This window comes from Sceloporus undulatus, chromosome 7, assembly GCF_019175285.1.
Source record: "Sceloporus undulatus isolate JIND9_A2432 ecotype Alabama chromosome 7, SceUnd_v1.1, whole genome shotgun sequence".
NCBI classification, from domain to species: Eukaryota; Metazoa; Chordata; class Lepidosauria; order Squamata; family Phrynosomatidae; genus Sceloporus; species Sceloporus undulatus.
In genome coordinates this window covers 43,196,209-43,211,085 of record NC_056528.1, presented here as the reverse complement: position 1 = coordinate 43,211,085, position 14,877 = coordinate 43,196,209, and the positions used below count along the sequence as shown (strand labels likewise).

Sequence of the window (14,877 nt, the reverse complement as noted above, 5' to 3'; positions counted from 1 at the left end):
TGTGCTTTGAAGCAGCTCTATTGGTACGCCTTCTGTTCCTGGCAATTTATTTCAGCAGAAGAAGGAAAGGGCAACCCCGCCCCCAGCCCCAAACAAATTCTTCCAAGAAAACCCCTATTAGGTTTGCCTTGTGCCATAACTCAGAAATTATTTAAAGGCACACAAGAACAACAAAGGGTCCACCACTCTGTAGGACAGTCCATCCAAACAGCTCTTGCGGCCCAGAAGCTCTTCCTAATGTTTAGATGGAATCTCATTTTGTGTAATTTGAATCCATTGCTTCTTGCGCTTGTATCTGGAGCAGCCAAATTTTTTTGCAACTTCAGCACAGGTGAGATTAGGGAAAGGAAGAGAGGCTAGTGAAGTTATAGTGGCTATGATTGCTACCAAAAGCTTGCAAGTCGCAATGTGGGCTGGTCCTGCTAACCTCCTAATATCTGGAGAGGTGGCACATCACATTGGTAGGCCTTGGCTGTGAAGAGCTCCATGGTCTCATGTCAGCTGTCCCCACAATGCAGCCACATCTTGACCTGGAGAAGAAGGAAGGGAAGGTTAAAGAGGCAGTTTGGCTTTTCTGACTTTGACAGGCTTCGAACAATGGAGTGGTATCTAGAACACCAACAATTTAAATTGTGCAGATACTACCATACTATTGTTTAGAGGTTCTACTACACTGTAGATATAATGCAGAAACCAGCTTTGGAAGTGGATGGCAGCCATGATCATTTATCCACTTCTCCAGAAGGTGGCTTTTGGCAATGCAGAAAACAGATTATGCAACCATGGGTTACCAAAATGCTACCTGGGGAAAAGTGAGATAAGAAATAAGGCCAAACTGGTATGCTTCCATTCTTAAACTAGTGTGATTGTGGCAAGACAGCAGTATGATGTGATAAAGTTCCAAAGGAATGTGAACAGACCAAAGGGAAGAGTTCTGGGTGCAAAGGATTCTCAATGTCTCCCCCATTGTAATGCTAGAAATTCAGAGAGACTCAAGGCAAGTTTAATTTGGGGAGGGCAGAATTCTTATTTCAGAGGGAAAAGCTCGTAGTTTGTCCCCTCCTGAAAGCACACCTTGGCTACATGTATCCCATGCCAGGTGGAAGAAAAGGATGAACATCTTTATTTTCCCCACTGTCTGCTCCAGAATTTAAAAGAATGACACTGTTCTTGAAAAGTTGGAACATCTCCATTGAATGAACTGGAGATGACTAAGGCAGGAAAAATTGAGCAACAAACTACTACAAAGCTAATTTTAAAAGTGGGAGGAAAGTGGAGTGGCAGAGGACAAACCAGGACAGTCCTTGCCAAATTGGGACAGATGGAGGGTATGGGATACTTTGATCCTGTGATTCTGGGTGCCACTAATGCCAAGGTCCTGCTCACCTTCTGCATTTTGGTGATAGTGCAGCTCTGGAACAGGGAGAGGATATTTTACTGGAAGCGACTGGCCAAGAGGACAGAGTATCGGTACTTGGAAGAGAAAGCACTTGCAGTACCCTGGACAGGCTTGAGGGGTGTGGGTCCTGCTGCAGGTCCCCCAGTGGTCACTCTTGATTGTTATGTTGAAAGCTGGAGAGAAAGGAGACAAAATGAGGCTGCATCCTCACTGCAAAATTAATGCAATTTGGCATTGCTTTAAATGTCATGTCTTCAAGCTATGGAATTTTGTTATTTGGAGTTTCATGAGCTATTTAGCCTTCTCTGTCAGAGAGCTCTGGTGCCACAACAAACTACAAATAGAGACACATTATCTTCTGCAAAATCCAGAGCAAAAGATACGTTTTAAAAATCTGATTTAGTTACAGATAGGGTGGATTTGGTACAGAACTGGCCTTGCCTCATGAAGATAGTCCACACTCAAATCGGGGATTTGGCCCTGCATCGTATAGACAGGAAACAACATTAATACCCAATCTCTATTCCAATGAATTCAAAGAAGCACATATCCTTTCCCATATTATTCTCACTTTCAACTCTGCATGGTAGGTCAGGCTTGCACCTTTATATGTATGTGCGTGTTGTGTGCCTTCAAGTTGTTCCCAACTTACAGTGACCCTAAGGCAACCCTATCATGGTATTTTCTTAGCAAGATTTGTTCAGAGGAGGTTTGCCATTGCCTTCCTCTGAGGCTGAGAGCATGGCTGAGTGGGAATCAAACCCTGGTCTCTAGGGTCATAGTTCAGTGCTCAAACCACTACACCATGCTGGCTCCCCAATCCTAATTCAACAATGCAAAATATATTTATTTTAAAAGATAGCCAAGTCCATAAAGTTGAGCTCAGTTTGCTATCTCTGGCCAGGAAGCAGCAGTCTGATCTTCCTGATAGACTTGTTAGGAGAAAATTAAGTAGCAATCTCATCTCACCATCGTAATAAGATTCCTTCATGAATCTTTTTTTTAAACCAATTCCGTGCTGTAATTATACCTGATTTAAAAACAGGGGTGGGGGGGGAGGAGAGAACAGTTCTGATAGATTGCAATTCCCAGTGGCTTTGAGCAGTCTGGACCAGCAGTGCTCATCAGTACTCATAAATTGCCGCTGTTTTGTAAACTCCCCCCCCCCACTAACTTCAAATTTACAGTAAGGTTTAGGAACCAGTGATGAGAACCTCTAAAATAGAAAAGATTATGCTATACAATGTTGGTGATGTTCTATAAAGCCATTAGTCTTAGGTCCAAGCTATCTAGAAGACTGCATTCTCCCATACAAGCCTGCCTGGGAGACAAAGTAGGCCCTTCTCAGTCTTGCAACCCACAGAAGAAACCCACAGATGCCCCATGCACTCTCTAGGGATCATTGGGAGGAACTTCCTGACAGTAAGGGCTGTTCCAGTGTAGTGGAGTCTCCTTCCCTGGAAGTCTTTAAACAGAGGCTGGATGGCCATCTGTCGGGGATGCTTTGATTGAGATTTCCTGCATGGCAGGGGATTGGACTGGATGGCCCTTGCGGTCTCTTCCAACTCTATGATTCTATATAGGAGCACTTTTTCTCAAAAATGTTGGGGTTGGAGTCAGTGGGAGACACACTCTAACACCCAGCACTAGACCATACCCTTCAATTCTCCTAATTTGGCAGGAAAATCCCGATTACTTTTCTGTCACCTCACCTTTTCAGCTGCTTTTAAAATATCCCAGTTCTTCTCTCCTCCTCCCATTTTTCTCCTTTGCTCTCAGTTTACTTCAATTGCTGCAAACTGAGTTCAAAGTTGTGATGGATCCAGCATTGGCATTTTCCGGGGAATTCCCCGGAATCCGGGGAATTTAATTTCTTTCCGGGGATTTTGACTGAATATTCCGGTAAATATTGGGGGATTTTCGATTTTGGTAAAACATACTGGGGAACATCTTTGAGGCTTGTTGGCAACACTGGATGGCTGTTCGACAGTGGAACATGCTCCCTCGGAGTGTAGTGGAGTCCCCTTCCTTGGAGGTCTTTAAACAGAGGCTTGATGACCATCTTTTGGGGATGCTTTGATTGAGAGTTCTTACATGGCTGGGGGTTGGACTGGATGGCCCTTGTGGTCTCTTCCAACTCTATGATTCTGTGATTCTCCAGGCTGGTCCTGCAGTTAACAATGACAATAGCAAGCACATTTCTATACCACTTATCAGTGCACTTAAGCACTCCCTAAGCAGTTTACAATGTGTAAGCCAATTGCCCCCAAGAAGCTGGGTACTCATTTTAGTGACCTATGGAAGGATGCCTGGCTGACTGGACCCTGGGATTGAACTCACAACCCTGTGGCTGTGAATGGCTGCAGTACTGGCATTTAACCACTGCGCCACCAGGGCTCCAGTTCCAAACCCCTGGTCACTGGTCTTGCCCCCTTTTCCCTCTGGATCTGGTACCTGGGCCTCAAGGTGCTTCCAATATAGACCAACAGATGTGTTGTTCAGTGAGTCCAGTGTGGTAACCATGGCCAGATTATCAAAACATAACAGGAACAGCCAAATACAGTCTAAAAAAGAATAAATAAGTAGAAATGTGTTAATACACAATTAGATCACACATTACCCCCTGAATTATTTAATCATGCATAGCTACCCAAACCCTATTCACCCCCCCTCCGCCTGTCCTACCTCTCTGCAAATTTTTCCTTTCACAGTATCGCACTACACTGTTATACTGCTATTATTCCACTTTTACCGCTTTGGCTGCCTCCTGTGGCATTTTTGGGTTTGTAGTTTAGTGAGGCCTAAGAGGTCTCTGGCTAAGAATTCTAAATGTCCTTCCTTAAACTGCAAATCCCAGGATTCCACAGCAGGCAGCGGTAGCAATAAAAGTGGAATGATAGCACTATAACAGTGCAGTGTGGTATTCTAGACCACCTTTCCCCTATCTGACCTGTCAGAGACAAGCCTCTTGTATCATTTTATTTCTATACAATGCAAGAATCGGTTATAAGCGTACCCAGAAAATATGAGCAATGGGATCAAACACAAACAAGGAAACAAACAAACAAACCCATTGGAAAACATGCAGGGGATAGCTGTGTTGGCCATTTAGTAAATTCAAACAAAAATCCACCCAACAGTGATACCTTTATTGGCCAACCGAAATGCACAATATACTTGTTGCAAGCCCACTGAAGAATTCTTTTAAACCTGGAATACAAGGGATAAAGGAGTCATAGAATTAGAAATAAAATGATACGATAGGAATATATTAGGCTCAAATAAGTTTATATTTATTGACTTACAACATTATGATATGGTTAATGTATATAAAAGAGCCCAATTCAAAGGGGAAACTTGAATGTAAAAGTAATTGAGGGGCAACATTAACAAAGATTAGTTTTATTTCAATATATGTCCACAAAAATGTCAATGGGAAGTACTGTATGGGAAAGAAGAATATTCCATTGGCCTCATTCCCACTATCTTTTAAACCCGATTGCAAATCAGTTTGAACCAGTTTAAATGACCCTGGTTTGTACGTGAACTGACTCACTGAAGTGATTCTGAGAGGGGGGCCATGCGCTAGACCCATTTAACCCATGTCTCTTTGACGCTGATTTTTTTCTGTGTCTTTTTGGATAAATCGATTCCGCGCAAGTGTGAACCAGATGCAGATCGGAATCGATTTTAATTTGCTCTTTGGCTGTCTGGAGCGGATCCATTTTGAAATTATTCATTCATGAATGTGAGCCACAGGTGGGTTATTTTATTTTATTTTGCAGCAAGAAAATGCGATCGGGACAAATGTAGTGTGAACCACGCTCTGCTGCCGAACCAATCCATCAATTCAGTTTGCAAAGCGATTTACGGTACTGTATTTGTAAGTGAGAATGTGGCCGTTATAGCTTTTCTTTTTCAGTGATGGTTTGAGTACAACGAAGCGTTTAATTGTACTATATATGGAAATAAAAAAGATTTAAATATATATATATATTGTAGTGCCGTATTCTGGACCACCTTTCCCCTATCTGACCTGTCAGAGACAAGCCTCAGTTTGGTAGCCTTTCTCCCGCCACATACCACCCCAAAACAGCATTCCTTGAGCTGGATTGTCTGGCTCCAGCCATGCTTGCCTTACTCCTCTCTTCACATGTCCCTCCTTCAGGAGCCATTGCTTTATTGAGGCCTTCATAGGCCTCCATCAAGAGCAATGGGATCTAGCTCCTTAACACAAACAAAACATTAAATGTGTTACAAAACCTATCATGCTCCTATTGTAGAATATCATAGATTATTCTAGGTGACATTCTCCTAGGTGAGCCTTTCACCTTTGAGGGAATTAACCCTGCTTGCTCCTGCCACCCCAGATTTCCTGAGTCAATTGCATCATCTTTATCCCTTCCAGGCTTCCACAGACGCCTTTAGCAGTTATTCTTCTTTATAATAATTAGGGAATCTATTTATATCATTGGTGTTGGTATCTTTGGGAGTTAAACATGCTGTCAACTCCATTCCCTTCAGTTCTAGGTTATACACCTCTAGTTCATGTGCCCTTTGCCTTCCAAATTCATATATATATATATATATATAGAGAGAGAGAGAGAGAGAGAGAGAGAGTCATTATTACTGTTTCCCAATCCTCTTAGCTGAGCAATAATGACTGCTTGAATTTAAACATTTTAACTTTAACAGCATATTGGCAAATTGTTCATTGTTAGACCAGTATTCAGGATCAGCTTCTTTTTGTAAATCCCTTTATTTTATGGTGCAAAAAAAAAATGCTATTCGATTAACCTAAGTTAAGCCAAAACATCTTGCTCTAAAATAGCACTTTTAAAAGAATGATTATTATTTAAGCTAGTGCCTATAATATCTGAATTGCATTTTGCTGTTTCTGATTTAGTCCTATGTTGGTGTAGTCCCACACATTAATGCAAAGTACAAACAACAAACAAACAAAAACTCTGGTTTATACAAAAACATGTGGCTTTTTAAAAAAATATATATTTTTGTGGTTCTCTTAACATGGTTCTCTTAATTTTCTCTTGTGTTCAAGCCTAGCCAAATTAATTTTTTCTTTTATTTCCCTTATTTCCATGCTGAGAAAGGTTTCAATTATGGCTGTGTCTATAGTCTTCACTGTGGACTCCTCACTCACTTCTTCCTTCTATGGAACAGGGTTTTTGCCGTTATTTCCTTCCGTGTACCAACAACTTTTCCCTCATGAAACACTTTTGTTGTGATCCAAATCACTTCTTTTTACTTTATCTGTGCTTGTTTCCTTGTTACTGTGGTGATTTCTTACTTTACCTCTAACATTTACCTCATAAATCACCTTAATGAGTTCAGAGTTCCTGTCAGTTTGTGAATTTTCACTGCAATCCTTCTGCAATCCCCTGCTTTACCTCAGCTTTTTACCTCAGGGATGGCACTTTCCTCTAAACCATCGTTTCCCAAATTTTGGTTCTCTTTTGGGACATCAACTCCCAGAAGCTCTAGCTAACTTTGGGAGCTGAAATCCAAAACATCTAGAAAAACCAAAGTTTGGGAAATACTGCTCTAAACTTTTATAGCACTTCTTCCTCAGGTACCTCAACTGTCTTTCCCCCTCAAGACATCACTTTTGGCAAAACGCTGCCAAATTGTCCATCAAACCTCTTTGGGTTTCTCTCAGCTAAATAAGGGTTGATAGTTTTTGGTGGATTTTTCAGGCTATGTGGCCATGTTTTAGAAGTGTTTGTTCCTGACATTTCGCCAACATCTGTGGCTGGCATCTTCAGATGACCATCCAGGCGAAGCGTCAGGAATAAACTCTTCTAGTACATGGCCACATAGCCCCAAAAACCCACAAAAAACTATGGATGCCGGCCATGGAAGCCTTCAACTTCACATTACATAGGTGTCCTCACAATATCACGCTGCTGCCATCAAATATGTGATGGGTCCCCTATCCAGGCTTGCCCCACATTTCCAAACCCTTGGCCCTTTGCTTCTGCAAGATTTCTCCCTGGATCGGGTACCTGGGCCTCCAGATGACCCCTATATGGACCAGTGGATGGGTTGTTTTTTGGGTTCAATGTTTAAATGTGACTAAATTATCAAAATTTAACAGGAACAGACAAGTGTAAATAAACAAATAAACAAGTTGAAATGTATTAATACACAATTAGATCATATATTATGAGATAAAAGTGTGTCCAGTGGAGGGTGACCAAAATGTTGAAGGGTCTTGCAACCATGCATTATGAGGACAGACTTAGGGAGCTGGGGATGTTTAGCCTGGAAAAGAGAAGGTTAAGAGGTGACATGATAGCCATGTTTAAATATTGGAAGGGGTGACATATTGAGGATGGAGCCAGCTTGTTTTCTGCAGCTCCAAATAATAGGACCCAGTGCAATGGATTCAAATTTCTGAGATGATCCTTGTTTTCTAATTTGATTGGTTGGATAGTGTGTGTGGATGAGTGTTTGTTTGTGTATGTGTGCCAAAGAAAACTTATTTATGGTAAAGAAAACTAAAAAATGCATGGAGCATCTGTTCCAGGGTGTCTCAGCAAATGCTTCTCCCATATTGAGCATTAGAGGCATTTATGAGCCAAGGCCTTGTCTAGACACTTGCCATAAAAGTGTCCGCAAAACACATCCGCAAAAGTCAACTCCCCGTCCAGCCTGAGCCATCAGCTGACAAATAAAAAAGCCGTGTTAAATCTCCATAAAGTTAATTGGATCCCACCTCTTTTAAGTATCCGAAGCAGGCGGTTTTAGTGAAATATAATTAAAAGACAAAAAGATGTTGGATAAAAAAGAAGAAGAAGAAATAGAGAGAAAAACTGCCAAGAACAAACCAGAGCTAAACGCAGAAAATATATTTTCCTGGCTTTTGAGAAAGGAACGGGTTGGAACTAAGCACAAGTCAGACCAGCTTGCCAAGGACGCCTGAACAGAAAGGCAGAAGTTGGAAACACCTTACACACAGCTTAGAAAAGTTACTTGTGCTAAGAGGTGAACATAGTAGGCACTCTCTCCCTATCAGTCCAACCGGATCACTAGCTTTCAGCATCATTGATCATGGTAGTTTTGAGGTATTCTAAAAGTCCCATGTCCTTAGGAAGCCACGTTTTATGCAGAGTTTAAAAAATAATTTTAAAAAAGACTAATTTTTTAAGATTAGACAACCAAATTCAGGCCTGAAACAGATGGGCAGAAAAGTGCAGCTTCTGGATACTTTGGGGATGGAACATACAGAGCAAAAAAGAAAGAAGGAAGGATATAAATATATATTTTTCTGTGCAGCAGTAGATGGGCATAGGATGTACAACCCTCCACCCCTTCTATTTGTTCAATCACTAGGATCCAAAGTTGCTATTAGCTGCACTGAGAAAAACAGTTTAATATAGGCATCTGTATCCTTCCTTGCCCAACTGTGGGTTTAATAACAGCATGGAGGAGAGGAATTTAGTTTGGGGTAATGATGGTGGAGGAAGGTTAGTTCCCCCTCTCAGCTTCACTGCTTCAATCAGAACTGAAGCTTCCAGCAGTTCCTTTGAAAAATAAAAAGTTAACTCTAGAGAGATCCCATCACAGATTGGTGGCATTGCATCTATTTTCAGCCTTCTGACACTGTGATGTGCAGAAGCTCAAAACAGACCAAAGTATTCCGGATCTGTGGAATCGGCTACACTTATGCTGGCCAGTTGTGACTGGTATGTGCATAAAAATGATGCCACCTTCTGCATGCTAACTGTAATGACTATCAGAGATTTTCTAGTATACAGTATTAGGATTTTCTTCTTTCACAAATACACATCATTAGCAACCAGGACTGGCTGCTGAACCACACCAGCATTTATTTATCTTACAGTTATTTGCCTCCTTTCTTTCTATGAGTTCAAGCCAACAAATGAGCAATTCTGTTCTTCATTTTATCTTCCAACAACTATGTGAGGTTGAGAGCGAGAGCTCAAAGCTACCCAGCGAATTTCATGGCTCAGTAAGGACCTGCACCTGCATTTCCCAAGTCCCATTCCAGTATTACTAGCTGTTGTTATTGTTGTTGTTATTTTTATATCCTGCTTCCCCCCCAAAAAAGTGATACTCAATACAATTAAAAACATACAAAAAGTGAGAATTAAAATAGAATTAAACTATTGCAGTATTAAAACACATCACAAATTAAAATAATAAAATGCAATTTTAAAAGATCAAAGCTCTTTTAAAAAGTACAATTAAAACAGTACAGCATCCCCATTCCTGTTCTTTAAAAGCTTTTTTTTAAAAAAACCTGCCTGAATAAAAAGGTTTAAGCCTAATAATGGAAGAACAACAAGGAAGTAAGAGGGCATTTTGGCCTCCCTGGGAAGGGAAATCCAGTCTAGGGGCAGCCACTGAGAAGTCCCAACCAACCATGCCTGCAGTGGTGGTGGGACTGAGAAAGGGCCTTCCTAGTGGTCTCAAGGCCCAGGCTGGCATATACAGAGAGAGATGGTCTGCCAAGCAACCTGGAACTCAGCCATATAGGACTTTATAGGTCATAACCAGCACTTTGACTTCTGCCTCGAAACAATTTCCTGCATGGAAGGGGGTTGGACTGGATGGCCCTTGTGGTCTTTTCCAACTCTACAATTCTATGATTCTATGAAACTGGCAGCCAGTGATGCTGTTTCAACAGGAGTGTTGTATGATCTCTGCATCCTATCAAAGTTAACAGTCTGGCTGCAGCTCTTTGGACCAACTATTTCTGAACACTCTTCAGAAACAGCCCCAAGTAGAGTGTGTTATAGAAGACTAAATGGAATGTATCATCATGGCCAGATTTGATGTATCAAGGAATGGGCACAATTGGCACACAAGGGTTAAATGTGGAAAAACAAAACACTCCTGGCCACCACAGAAACCTGGGCCTCCAGGTTCAAAGCCGAGTCCAGGAGTACAGTAGGGCCCCCATATAATGCAAAAAATGCATATGCTCAAGCTCCATTGGAAACAATGGGGCTCATGCATGTGGTGCGGTGCAGCACGCGCACCACGTGTGCACACACCATTTATATTACAGTGTGGCTTCAGTGTAAGCTGAAAGCCACATATGGCGTGTCTGCGTACGGCTTGGGCGCACAGTATACCCAAACTGCAAACCTGTGCCTTCAGGGAGAGTGTTACCCCATCTAACACAAGCTGAATCCCTATTCCTTGATCTGCCTTAGAACTGATCAAGAGAACCTCTGACTTCCCTGCACCAAGCTTCAATTTGTTTGTCCTCATTCACCCATTACTGATGATGAACACTGGTTTAGGATGAGGACAACCTCCTTGGATTGGGATGGAAAGGAGTAGTAGAGTTGGGGGTCACCTCCATACTGATGGCACCACACCTCAAAACTCTGGACCACCTTCTCCCAGCTATCTCATGTATATGTTAAGTAGCATGGGGGATGAAACAAAATCCTGAGGGATCCCACAGGCCAACAGCTAGGGAGTCTAACAGGAGTCCACCAACACCATCTTGTGAGCTCATCCCTCCAGGAAAGATGGAACCACTGTAAAATAATACTTCCAAGTCCCATCTCAGCAAGGCAGCCCAGAAGGATACCATGCGTGATGGTATTGAAAGCAGTTGACAAACAGGTTTGGCAATTGTCTGGGGTACAAGATTTCCTGGAAACATTTGCAATGCACAAGGGTTCCAAGACAGACCAACTATGAGAAAAGAAACAAACTCCTTACAGCGCTGGTTTGAGAGATAGCTTTTCTGCTTGTCGAAATATAAAGAAACTTCATTCATATTCATGTAGTTGTAATCTCCAGGGTCGCTCGAGCGAGTAGATGAAGCTGAAATTTACAGTACATGCTGCCACTGGTGATGGAGTGCCTGGTTTACCCATCACCAGCTCTAATTAAACAGGAAATTAAAAATGTTAACCCTGGCAGCTGCCTCTAGAGGGTTCTTCAGGCATAAATTGTACCTCCTGTAAAGTTTAAAGAAGGCAAATTGGAAAAAAATATTACTACTATGCTGTATGGTGTGTCAGATATGCCTTTGCACATAGGCCGCCGAGCAATTCAATCAGATTTGATTTAGTGATCCTGAGCTTTGCTCTTTTCAACAACTGTGTGTGACAGAGAGACACACAAAAACAGACAGATAGTCTCAAACTTTGCATAATGCTGAGGTATCTGTGATCGTTCTCTTGATTTAATTTTAGTAGGTGGAAGGAGCAGCTGATAATATTATCTCAGTGATAACATTGGAAGGGTGTGATTAATTCTTCCCCATGGTTTATAGATAGATGCATCAGGCTGCCTTCCTATCCACAGGCAGGAGTACAGAGGAAAATAAAGATTTTGTTCTCCGAGTATGCATTTCATTCAAAAGCAGTGTGCTCTCTCAGTATCATCACTTGAAGACCAGAACAGACAACATGTGGCTGAGATCCTGCATCAGCTTGACAAAGTGTAAAGCTCCGATACATGTGCCTCTGCCTCTCAGGTGTACAACTTGCCTGGCATCTGCCAGTATCTCCCCATGGCCATTTAGTATCTAGGAAAGGACAGGAGATATTCAGCCAGCATCTCAATGTGTTTCTCCAGCCAAGCACACCAAAGACATCATCTTCCCAGATGTCCCAATGGTCCCCTGAAGGATAATATCTTTTGTATGCATCTAGCTATAGAAATGCAGCTCCTGCCTTGGCTACTAAATGGTTATGGCAAATATCAGGTGGATTGCATGTGCAAGGGGTTCACTAAGTGAAGAAGGTACTGGATACTCCTTCTGCAAAAGAAGTCACCAACAGGATTCTAAACATTACATCTTTCTCCATGGAACAAATAGAAGCTTTCAGGGAGCAGGGTTGGCCCAAGATAGTTCAGTGCCTGAAGCAAAGAACAAGATTGTGACCCATTCCACACACAAAAGTTAATTGAATTGGAGCAAAAAAATCAAGATTGGAGAGCTGTGCATGTACCTGTTGGATGTATCTAAAACAAAACATCCAATGGTCCCCCACCACCATCACCACCAGGGTGCTTCTACTGATGGTTTATTCACACAATTGCTAATATGATGAATAGTGTCATGTCTAGATAGACAGTAGTTAGGAACATAGGAAGGTGCCTTAGACTGACTTAAGACCACTGGATCTGACTAGCAGAGTATTGTCAACTCTGATGGGCAGTGGTTCTTTGAGATTTCAAGGAGGATTCTGTCTTAGCCCCGCTTGGAAATGCTTGGGTTAAACCTGAGACTTCTTCCATGCAAAGGCTATTAAGTTGTAGCCCTTACCCCATACACATCTGGTCTCCCATCCAAGTACTACTGAGGCAGCTTTATAAGAGGGATGTTATATATCTGGCTTATCTAAGACTAAGTCTTCAAACACAATGAGAATTCCTTCCCTCAGCTAGACTGGACTAGTTAAGATGCACATTAAACAATGCTGCAAACATGCTATTTGTAGATGCCGACATTATAAAAACCTGTGCTTCCTTTCAGGCCTTCTACATGAGAGATCCTCTGCTTCCTCCCTTCCTTTTGGAGATATGGCTCAGTCTCCAACAATAACTTTTTGCTTTAAAATGAAGTTTTTTCTATTTGGGGAATTGCATATATTGCTGATCTCACTCAAGGACAACCCGTTGACTAGAAATAATCCACATATTAAAGCAGCAAATTATTTCATAAATATGTACAACAGAAATTCAGATAAGCATAAACATACATTACCCTGCCACCCAAAAATAATAATAAAAAGAAGCAGGCTTGTGAGATCAGTTTTTGCTAAAACCCTTGAGATCCATCAAGCAGAACAGGATACAAGATAAAAAATGTTTTTGGGTTATTTGCCATCAAGTCTATTTACAATAAACCTACGAATGAGAAACCTCCAAGAAACCCAGTTATCCCCAACCCTGCTCAGATTTTGTAAACTCAGGGCTGTGGCATCTTTGATTGAATCAGTTCCCCTGTAATGTGGTATTTGTCTTCTACTACCTTCCACTTTACCAAGCATTGCCATATTTTTCAGTGAGTTACATTGTCTTGTGATATGGCCAAAGTATGGCAACCTCTTGGCTTCTAAGGAGATTTCAAACTTTCCATTCATTCCGATTTCTATTCAGAGTCATCTATTTAGCCACTCGGCATTCAAAGTATCCACAGAACTTTCCTCCTGTCCCACATTTCAAATTAGTTGATGTTCTTCCTGTCCACCTTCTTCACTGTCCAGCTTTCTTAACCATACATGGAATTGGAAATACTGTGGCAGTCAGGGCTTGAAAACAGTACTCCAAATTACTGAAAAATTACACTCATAATTAAATAATTTTGAATCTAGACATTTGGTTTTTACAAAACCAGAACTGTAACAGAACTGAGTGAAGTGCATAGTCCTTCCACACAAGAAATCCAATCACTGTTACCCCAAGCTTTCCTCATTTCAATGGTATGAGTACATTGAGCCCAGACCACAAGCCTCTCTAATTCTCTGGTCAATCAGATTCCTATAATCACAAGCAGCACATGAACATAAGAAAGACCTCCCATTTGTATTTCCAAGCCACTGATAAAGAAAAACATACCGTCTCTGGAAGGACTGAATACAATGGGCCTTTGGCATCCAAGGGTTTAGTTCCAGGGCCTCCTGTGGAAACCAAAATCCATGGATGCTCCAGTCCCATTCAATACAGTGGCGTAGTAAAATGGTGCCCTTATAGAAAATGGCAAAATCAAGCATTGTTGTTTGAAATCCACATACTGTTTGAATATTTCTGAGCTGTGGATGCTTGAATCCATGGATAAAAAATAAGCAACCCTTGATTTTGCCATTGTATATAATGGACACCATTTTATTGGCTTTTACATTGACCTGCTTGTTGTTGCTGTGTGCCTTCACTTCCAAGTAAGATGAAACTGCCATGGGGTTTTCTGGGGCTGAGAGACCATGACTTGCCCAAAATCACTTGGTGAGTTTCCATGACTGAGCAGGGACTCTCCAGAGTCATAGTTCAACACTTAAACCACTCCACCATGCTGGCTCTCTACCTGCTTTTGTTGTTGTTAGCCGCCTTTAAGTTGACTTTGACCCGTGTCAACTCTATGAACCCTATGGCCTCCAAGTCACTCCACCCTCAGTCACTCTGCTGCTCATGGCTGCAGCTTCTCTGATTGAGTCACAGAACCGTAGAGTTGGAAGAGTCCAGGGGGAGGGCATCCAGCCCAACCCCATTCTGCCATGCAGGAACTCTCAAGTCCAAGTCATTGATAATTGTGATCAGTAATTAATAGCTATTTTAAAAACCCTCTCTTTTTAGTCTGAACATTATAAGTCTAGGAAGGGCTCATGCTCACCCAACTTCTTTCTTTCTAGTCTGCGAAAAGACCTCTTTGCAGATTGCTAAGTGCGATAGCGCCCTCCGGCCGGCAGGGGGCAGAGCAGCGCTGTAGAGAAACCGGAAGCGCCGCCGCCGCTCTAGGCCTCCTC

The 14,877-nt window shown here is 41.9% G+C and overlaps 1 long non-coding RNA gene across 2 annotated transcripts; it reads right to left on the bottom strand.

Annotated features, from left to right (window-relative positions):
- Nucleotides 1–3,502: 3,502 nt before the first annotated feature.
- LOC121936341 lies at nucleotides 3,503–14,876 on the bottom strand. Of its 2 annotated transcripts, none has more exons than XR_006104956.1 (4): nucleotides 14,745–14,876; nucleotides 4,546–4,609; nucleotides 3,854–3,963; nucleotides 3,503–3,567 (listed from the first exon to the last, which is right to left on the bottom strand). It is a non-coding gene; the product is annotated as an uncharacterized LOC121936341 (long non-coding RNA). The 2 variants fall into 2 exon arrangements; XR_006104957.1 differs by lacking the exon at nucleotides 14,745–14,876 and adding an exon at nucleotides 14,439–14,638.
- Between the last annotated feature and the right edge of the window lies 1 nt (nucleotide 14,877).